The sequence below is a fragment of the Nomascus leucogenys genome, chromosome 22a (assembly GCF_006542625.1).
Source record: "Nomascus leucogenys isolate Asia chromosome 22a, Asia_NLE_v1, whole genome shotgun sequence".
Taxonomy (NCBI): domain Eukaryota; kingdom Metazoa; phylum Chordata; class Mammalia; order Primates; family Hylobatidae; genus Nomascus; species Nomascus leucogenys.
Genome location: NC_044402.1, coordinates 40342887 through 40353371, shown reverse-complemented (window position 1 = coordinate 40353371; position 10485 = coordinate 40342887).

Genomic DNA, 10485 nt, shown 5'->3' with positions numbered 1-10485 from the left:
TTTTTTTTTGGGGGGCGGGGGACGGAGTCTCGCTCTGTCGCCCAGGCTGGGGTGCAGTGGCGCAATCTCGGCTCACTGCAAGCTCCGCCTCCTGGGTTCAAGCAGTTCTCTGCCTCAGCCTCCCGAGTAGCTGGGATTACAGGTGCCCGCCACCACGCCCGGCTAATTTTTGTATTTTTAGTAGAGACGGGGTTTCGCCATCTTGGCCAGGCTGGTATGGAACCCCTGACCTCGTGATCCACCCGCCTCGGCCTCCCAAAGTGCTGGGATTACAGGCGTGAGCTACCGCCCCCGGCCAGGCCTCGTTTAGCTCTTAAAGCGTCCTGTGAGGAAGTCACCATCATACTCATTTTACAGAGGCGGAGAACTGAGGCACAAACGGTTAAGTTCGAGGTCGCCATTTGCGGGGTCTAAACCTGTCCCAATAGCTCTCAGAACCTTCCCAGACCTGCCACCCACGCCGCGTCCTGCGAGTCTCCTCACCAGGGCCTGGCTCTGAGGCGCTGCCCGCCCAGCCCAGCCCATGCCGGGCACCATACACAGCTTCCTCAGGGTCAGCTTCATCTCGAATTCCCTCCACAGACTCCCTATTAGCGCTCATTCCTCATTCGCCTGTTTTGTTTTTTGTTTTCTTGGGGGTACGGAGTTTCACGCTTGTTGCCCAGGCTGGAGCGCGGTGGCACGATCTCGGCTCACTGCAACCTCCACCTCCCAGGTTCAAGCGATTCTCCTGCCCTAGCCTCCCGAGTAGCTGGGATTACCTGCACAAGCCACCCCGCCTGGCTAATTTTTGTATTTTTAGTAGAGACAGGGTTTCACAATATTGGCTGGGATGGTCTCGTACTCCTGACCTCAAGCAATCTGCCCGGCCAAATCTTTCACCTGTCTTAATCTATTTTTTTTTCCCAGACGGAGTCTTGCTCTGTTCCCAGGCTGGAGTGCAGTGGCGTGATCTCTGCAACCCTCACCTCCCGGGTTCAAGCGATTCTCCTGCCCCTACCTCCCGAGTAGCTGGGACCACAGGCGCACGCCACCACGCCCAGGTAATTTTTTTGTATTTTTAGTAGAGATGGGGTTTCACCATGTTAGCCAGGATGGTCTCAATCTCCTGACCTCGTGATCCGCCCGCCTCGGCCTCCCAAAGTGCTGGGATTACAGGCATGAGCCACCGCGCCCGGCCCACCTGTCTTAACCTTAAACCCAACCCTCACTCCCACCCACACGTTCGGTGAATTATTTTTAAAATATAAATTTAAAAAAAACAAAGAGCTGGGCATGGTGGCTCACACCTGTAATCCCAGCACTTTGGGAGGCTGAGGCGGGCAGATCACCTGAAGTCAGGAGTTTGAGACCAGGCTGGCCAACCTGGTGAGACCCCCGTCTCTACTAAAAATACAAAAAATTAGCTCCAGAGGCTGAGGCAGGAGAATCGCTTGAACCCAGGAGGCAGAGGTTGCAGTGAGCTGAGATCGTGCCACTGCACTCCAGCCTGGGCAACGGAGTGAGACTCGGTCTCGAAAAAAATTAAAAATAAATAAAAATTAAAAATAAAGAAAATGTTTAGGCAGGGTGCAGTGGCTCATGCCTGTAATCCCAGCACTTTGGGAGGCCGAGGCAGGAGGATCACTTGAGCCCAGGAGTTCGAGACCAGCCTGGGCCACATGGCGAGACGACCCCCATCTCTACAAAAAAAAAAAATACAAAAAGAAAATATGTAATGCTAAGTAAACTGTGCCGAGTATATCACATCTCTTACATCAGATAAGGTGATAGCCTGGAGTGGTAGGGAAGGAATCTCCGTTAGGTGTGCTGAGAGATGGGGAGTTTCGCCTTTTCCTTCAGTAGCAGCTACAGAATTCTATTAATATGCATAGAGGAATGGCGTGGTCCAGTGAAATTTTATATTCTTGGTCAGCTCATCAGCTGCCACCTTTCATGCTTAATATTGAACTGCTGTCATTTTCTAAAGCTTTTAAAAATCATTTATGCTTCCTCAACTGTGAAGCACAGTAACGTTAAATATCAGGCATAATGTCCGTAGCAAACGGCACTTGGTACAAAATAGCAGGTATGCTTTGGTGACTCAGAGCTGAACGGAAATCTACTGAAAATTTGTCTCCCAGATTTGTCAAGTTCTCTAATATGGTACTACAAAGCTTTGGCTAAAGTACTTTGGGGAATGAGGGGGTGAAGGATGCAGCAGGCTGTCTTCAGGTAGGAGGACAGAGGGGATAGTGATGCAAAGAAGCCTTGAATTGGATCAGACCTTCATGTGCAATTATCTGTTCCATCTCTGTCTCTACAAGTTGTGTGACCTTGGGCTTCAGGGTCCTTATCTGTCAAAAGGAGGAAATAACTTATTTCTAGCTCCTCCAATCTCATAGTGTTGATGTAATGATCAAATGAGATAATGGCTGAGAAAGTGCATTGGAAAGACTAAAAGTGAGGTGTTTTAAATTGACACTTATTACGCACCTATTAAGTGCCTTGGGAGAGACACAAAGCTAAATATGGCCCAGTCCTTGCCCCAAAGATGTTCATAATCTAAAAGATAAGACGTATGCACATGAAAAGCAAATAATACAAGGCAGCAAATTGGTGTCAAAAGAGCAGTTTAGATTATAAATACTAGAGAAACATGAAGAAGGTACATAATTCTTTCTGCGGAAATAGATAGGATAGAATAGATGAAATAAATCTTACTTTCATTAGGCCTGAAAGGATAGAGAAAACTTGGAGCATTTAGAATGAAGGAAACATCCCAGCAAATGGAAGCAGAGACAAGGGGAGTATAAACTGCATTCTAGGTCCAAGAGGAGATAGGACCAACTGAAGTGAAGGATTTTATAGGCCAGCTCTACATAAGACTAGAAAGTTGGCCGGGCGCGATGGTTCACGCTTGTAATCCCAGCACTTTGGGAGGCCGAGGTGGGCGGATCACGAGCGGATCACGAGATCAGGAGATCGAGACAACGGTGAAACCCCGTCTCTACTAAAAATACAAAAAAAAAAAAAAAAAAAAATTAGCCGGGCGTGGTGGCGGGCGCCTGTAGTCCCAGCTACTCCGAGAGGCTGAGGCAGGAGAATGGCGTGAACCCGGGAGGCGGAGCTTGCAGTGAGCCGAGATTGCGCCACTGCACTCCAGCCTGGACGATAGAGCGAGACTCCATCTCAAAAAAAAGACTAGAAAGTTAAGCCTATAGTCCATCTTGGCAGTTAAAAATGCAGCAAAGGCCGGGCGCGGTGGCTCACACCTGTCATCCCAGCACTTTGGGAGGCCGAGGCGGGCTGATCACGGGGTCAGGAGATCAAGACCATTTTGGCTAACACGGTGAAACCCCGTCTCTACTAAAAATACAAAAAATTAGCTGGGCATGGTGGCGGGCGCTTGTAATCCCAGCTATTCAGGAGGCTGAGCCAGGAGAATGGCGTGAACCCAGGAGGCGGAGCTTGCAGTGAGCAGAGATTGCACCACTGCACTCCAGCCTGGGCGACAGAGACTCCATCTCAAAAAAAAAAAAAAAAAAAAAAAATGCAGCGAAGTGCTGAAAAAAAAAAGTTTATAATCAGACACCATCTGGTGTCCTTGAACAAGAAAGAATTGTAAGAAAGGACCTAGAATTCATTCATATTCTCTCTCTCTCTGTCTCCCTCTGTCCTTCTCTTTCCCTCTTTTTTACCAGATTTTTAAAAAACAGCTTCATTGAGGTATTTTGGCACACAGTATTTAAAGTGTACAATTCAATACATTTTGATATAACTATATATGTGTGAAACCATCACCAAGATCAAGATAGTGAACATATGTATCACAGTCTAAAAGTTTACCTGTGCCCGTTTGTAATTCTTTTCTCTAGCCTCTCCCTGCCCTACTCAACCATCGACTCTGTTTTCTGTCACTGTAGAATAGTTTGGACTTTCTAGAATCTTATGTAAATTGAATCAAATAAAGATGTACTCTCTATATTGGGGTCTCACTATGTTGCCCAGGCTAGTCTCAAACTCTTGGGCTCCAGTGATCCTCCCACCTCGGCCTCCCAAAGTGCTGGGATTATAGGCATGAGCTACCATGCCCGACCAATTCATTTTTATTTATTTATTTATTTATTTTTATTTTTTGAGACGGAGTCTCACTCTGTCGCCCAGGCTGGAGTGCAGTGAGCCGAGATCATGCCATTGCACTCCAGCCTAGGCGACAGAGCAATACTGTCTCAAAAACAAAAACAAAAACAAAACCTTAATTTGTTTGGGTTTATATTTAAGGAGGTGCTTCTAACAGCCCCAAGGTACCTATCGCCATACTTAATTGTTTGTTCCGAGTTCCAGTGAGGCACTTATTTGTTGAAAAACGAATTTTCGGCCACCCCCACACTACAAATACCTTACCTAGCTTTGTTTATTCCATGGAGTGCTCGGCTTTTATAGGCCTGTCCTTTCATTAGTGTTGTTCATCTCACCTTCTGTTATGCCATATGCAAAATACAATCATTCACTTCTTAAATGCTCTTTAATGATAAAGCCAAGAACATACTCAAGTATTCCTGAGCTAGACTCCTGTAAGGGTGGGAGGTCCGGGTGTAGGAAGATAAATTAGACATAACTCCTGCCCTCAATCCAACTCTACCGTTTTGGAGACATTGCTGTTGACCTGGTCTTCTAAAAACTATTCATGTATGTTTTTAATTTAGTGATAAATGTAAATGAGAGTCTCAGAAAAAGTCTACATAACCTTTCAGACTTGGACATTCCTTTGCTGCACTGTTTAGAATTGCAGAGAATAGAGATTTGTAAGAACATTGCAGGCACTTTGCCTCCCACACTCAGGCCAGGAAACAAAAATTCCAGAGAGAAATTCCAGGTGAGTATTTAGTACTGTATTCTACTTATGATACCAATAGAAATCTTTGAGTAGAATATGTTCTTACTAAAAATATGGGCTTCCATAACCAGTTGCAAAGCTAGGACATTAAACTAGCATTGGAACTTGGAATCACTTTTTTTTTTTTTTTTTTGAGACAGGGTTTCTCTCTGTCTCGCAGAGGTGTGATCACAGCTCACTGCAGCCTTGACCTCCCAGGCTCGGGTGATCCTCCCACCTCAGCCTCCTAAGTAGCTGGAATTCCAGACACATGCCACCAAGACCAGTTATTTTTTGTCTTTAGTAGAGACAGTATCTTGCTATGTTTTCCATGCTGGTCTTGAACTCCTGGGCTCAAGTGATCTACTTGCCTTGGCCTCCTAAAGTGTTGGGATTACACGTATGAGCCACCATGACTGGCTAGAATCATATTTAACTGATCAATAATTTAGAAAAACTTGAAAAATAAGCCATATCACTTTGAAAGTATTTGAATACATTCTGATATTATATGGACTGAGAAACTAGTTTCAGAAATAAAAAATTTTACATGCAGTCAAGAGATTTTAGATTTATTTTCAAGATTGTTCACTGGAAAATGAAGGTATTCAGAGCTACAACTATTGATGACTAAGCTAGAAAATTTCATGCCTATTGTAAGCACATAATTTAAGAAGAAGACAAGTGGATAAAAAAATATGTAATCAACCTATGACATCAAATGAAAATTTCAGAACAAATGTTCATAATGTGCCATTTTTTCAATTGCTTAACACCTCCAAGGGGATTTCAAAGCTAGGCCCTTGAGGCTTCAAGGGTTGCCTGTCTGTTCACAGAAATTTGTTATACAAACTAGCATGAACCTGGTTTTACTTTGAGACACTATTGTGAACTAGTATATGAAGTAGGCCTGATAGAAAATTTTAGAGCTCAAAGAAAAGCTAAGAAATTTGGCTCAAAGATGGGACAGACTGAAACCATTTTTAAAGGAATATGAGACCATAAAGGAAATTGATTCAGGAGAGGAAGACTAGTATCATTTTGAAAAGCTAGACATGAAGCACAAGGTGGGCAATTCTTGTTATAATGATTGAGTATGCTGCTATAACTTGAAAGCAAGTGCCAGGGTGATAAAAGTATTTCCCTGGATTTTAATTAATTAATTTAGAGACAGGGTCTCACTGTCACCTAGGCTGAAGTGCAGCAGCACCGGTTTCAGTCACCCAGGCTGCAGTGCATGGGTCACTGCAGCCTCAAACTCCTCAGCTCAAGGGATCCTCCGTTCTCAACCTCCCAAGTAGCTGGGACTAGAGGCACGCACCACCATGCCTCAGTAGCTTTTTAAATTTTTTGTAGAGACGGTCTCGCTGTGTTGCTGGGCTGGTCTCAAACTTCTGGCCTCAAGCCATCTTCTTGAGCCTCAGCATCCCCAAGTCCTGGCACTGCAGACATGAGCCACTGCATCCAGCTTTCCTTGGATTTTTGTTTGTTTGTTTGTTTGTTTGTTTTTTGAGACAGAGTCTTGCTCTGTCGCCCAGGCTGGAGGGCAGTGGCGTGATTTCGGCTCACTGCAAGCTCCACCTCCCGGGTTCATGCCATTGTCCTGCCTCAGCCTCCTGAGTAGCTGGGACTACAGGCGCCCGCCACCATACCCGGCTAATTTTTTTATTTTTTAGTAGATACGGGGTTTCACCGTGTTAGCCAGGATGGTGTCAGTCTCCTGACCTAGTGATCCACCTGCCTTGGCCTCTCAAAGTGCTGGGATTATAGGTGTGAGCCACCATGCCCGGCCTCCTTGGATTTTAAGCTGGCAGTGACACTGTTTTATACCAAGCTGCACATGAAAGAGATATTCTTCTTTAAAAATTATATCAGAACCAGTGGGAGAAATGGAACAACTAAAGGACATTTGGAGTTTCATGCTTGGGAAGAACACACATTGTGAATTTTGAAACACCTCCTATGATTAAGCTATTATGGTAAAAAAAGCAAAACCTTGAGAAAGTTAGCAACTTAGTAGACTTTCTATATTCCACTTATCGAAGAGAAATTTTGCTTAGCTAATTTGCAGTATGCAGCCATTGTAGCTAAGTAGATTATTCCATCAGGGTTTCCCATGACTGAGTTGCCTTATAAAAAAACCCAGGCACAGATAATTCTGAAATGGATGCATTTCTTGGGCAGCATTTCAAAACTAATTTATTGCTTTCTTCAAATGATTAATAATGGAAGGTTTTATGGGGAGGGAGCCCATCAGAATCATATAAATCATGGGATACTGACCCAAAAGTCTATAGGAGCCAGGAGGGTAAATAATGTGTGAAGGGTGCAGACTTCAGAATGATGGAGACTGACAAACTAAGAAGAGACTACGCCAAACAAAGGAGCAGCCATCATTCAGTCCCAGTGGACAACTGGACCTAATGCCCTAGGGTACAGGGTGATGATGGGTCCAGAGTCATAATAGAATGATTGCTGCCATGTGGGAATGGAAGCTCAGGGGTGACAGATCTTCTGATTATTAAAAAAAAAAAAAAAAAAAAAAAAAGCCGGGAGCAGTGGCTCACGCCTGTAATCCCAGCACTTTGGGAGGCCGAGGCGGGCGGATCACGAGGTCAGGAGATGGAGACCATCCTGGCTAACACAGTGAAACCCCGTCTCTACTAAAAATACAAAAAAATTAGCTGGGTTAGGGTTAGGGTTAGGGTTAGGTGACTGGGTTATCTCTAAAATCACATCCCACTTGGCTTGAACCCTCTAAGCCTGACTGGTATCTTTTATTAACCATCGCTCCCTGCTTGGATGGTACTCTGGTTCCCTTCCCATGGATTAGCACTATCTTTTCCAAGTAAGGTCAATTGTAGGTGAAATGACACCCACAGTAAACAGAATTTGTCTCTGATGACTCTCCTATCATCACAGTTTTTCTGGTCTAATCTATATGTCCCAGTAAAGATTTGCTCATGTTTTCAAGGTAAAACTTCAGTCCTTCACAACCAGTGCCAAGTGTGGATATTCCAGAGGCCCCTACAGAAGCAAGAGACCCATTCTTAGGTATTCCTCACTGTAAGGTAGGAGAGGGCAGAGAGGACTGAGATTGGTTAGACTCTTTATGTGGAACTTTACCATAAGGGCTCTGAATGACCCCAGACCAACTGTGGGGGCATAGGAGCTTCTAAATCACAAAACTAAATAACGCCTTAGCTTACCTGTTTCTTCTAATCTTCTTATTTCAGTCCTTTGGTTCTCTTTTCTGTTTTTTTTGTTTTTTTTTTTTTCTTTTTTTTTTTTTGACACAGGGGTCTCACTCTGTCTCCCAGGCTGGAGTGCAGAGGCACCATCATGGCTCAGTACAGCCTCAACCTCCCACGCTCAAGTGACCCTCCCACCTCAGCCTCCAGAGCAGCTGGAACTACAGACATACGACACCACTCCTGGCTAACTTTTTTATTTTTGTAGAGTCAGGGTCCCACTATGTGGCCCAGGCTGGTCTTGAACTCCTGGACTCAAGTGATCCTCCCACCTCAGCCTTCCAAAGTGCTGGGATTACAGGCATGAGCCACTGTGCCTGGCCATCCTTCTCCTTTTTTTTGAGATGGAGTCTTACTCTGTCACCCAGGCTGGAGTGCAGTGGCACTATCTCGGCTCACTGCAAGCTCCGCCTCCCGGGTTCACACCATTCTCCAGCCTCTGCCTCCCGAGTAGCTGGGACCACAGGCACTCACCACCACGCCTGGCTAATTTTTTGTATTTTTTAGTAGAGACGGGGTTTCACCGTGTTAGCCAGGATGGTCTTGATCTCCTGACCTCGTGATCCACCCACCTTGGTCTCCCAAAGTGCTAGGATTACAGATGTGAGCCACTGCGCCCAGCTTTTTTTTTTTTTTTCTTTGAGACGGAGTCTCGCTCTGTCGCCCAGGCTGGAGTGCAGTGGCATGATCTCGGCTCACTGCAAGCTCCGCCTCCCAGGTTCACGCCATTCTCCTGCCTCAGCCTCCCGAGTAGCTGGGATTACAGGCTCCCACTACCACGCCTGACTAATTTTCTGTGTTTTTAGTAGAGATAGCATTTCACCATGTTGGCCAGGCTGGTCTCGAACCCCTGACCTCAGGTGTTCTACCTGCCTCAGCCTCCCAAAGTGCTGGGATTACAGATGTGAGCCACCGCGCCCAGCCACCAGCTTTATTTTTGATAACCCATTCAGGCCTGTGGTGAACAGGGCTGGCCAGAGCAAAGACTGAAGTCTGCAGTCAAAGCCTAACCCTTGTCCTGTGACTGTCATCTATAAAGACAGACTTGATCCATAATTCCTCCATTTTCCCCCTTTCTGCATCTCAGCACTAGTGGTTGTTGATTAAATCAGGTGGCAAGTTGGCCAAACAAGGTCTACCTTTTGATGTATACTGGTAGCACCCCACGAATCTTTCATCATCAACTGTAAATACTAAAAAACTGTAAATACTAAACAGAAATATTGAGGAGGATTAGTCTCCCAGCAAACAGGAAGAAGGGAAGCTCTTGTGATGCAGGGTACACCTGGGAGCCTGCCAGTGATGGTGTTGGGGTGGCTGGGACTGCTCTTTTTTCATGGCCTGCCCTTATCAGCTGTTATCATTTATTTTTCCTCAGGAAGAAGTAGCCTCAGTGGCAAGAACAGAGTCTTGGGGAGCCCCAAGGCTAGGACAGTCAGCACAGACCTAGAAAGGAATGAGTCGGATCAGGAACAGAAGAGGCCAAAATCAGAGTAAGAAACAAAGGGTCAGGAGCTGGGCACAGAAGCTCATGCTTGTAATCCCAGTGACTTAGGAGGCCAAAGTGGGAGATCACTTGAGGCCAGAAATTCAAGACCAGCCTGGGCAACAGAGCGAGATGCTGTCTCTAAAAAAAAATTTTTTAAACTTAGCCGGGCATGGTGGTGCACACCTGTAGTCCCAGCTACTTTGGAGGCCGAGGCAGGAGAATCGCTTGAACCCGGGAGGCAGAGATTGCAGTGAGCCATAATTGTGCCACTGCACTCCAGCCTGGGTGACAGAGTGAGACTCCCAACTCTTTTTTTTTTTTTTGAGATACAGGCTTGCTCTGTTGCCCAGGCTGGAGTGCAGTGGCACGATGGCTAACTGCAATCTCCGCCTCCTGGGTTCAAGCGATTCTCCTGCCTCAGCCTCCCGAGTAGCTGGGACTACAGGTGCATGCCACCATGCCTGGCTAATTTTTTTATTTTTAGTAGAGATGGGGTTTCATCATGTTGGCCAGGATGGTCTTGATCTCCTGACCTCGTGATCCTCCCACCTCAGCCTCCCAAAGTGCTGGGATTACAGGGGTGAGCCACTGCGCCTAGGCAAGACTCCCAACTCTTTAAAAAAAAAAAAAAAAGAGGCAGGGCTCAGTGGCTCACAACTGTAATCCCAGCACTTTGGGAGGCCAAGGCAGGTGGATCACCTGAGGTCAGGAGTTTGAGATCACCCTGGCCAACATGGCAAAATCCTGTCTCTACTAAAAATACAAAAATTAGCCAGGTGTGGTGGCGCCTGCCTATAATCCCAGCTACTCAGGAGGCTGAGGCAAGAGAATCACTTGAACCCAGGAGACGGAGGTTGCAGTGAGCTGAGATCGCACCATTGCACTTC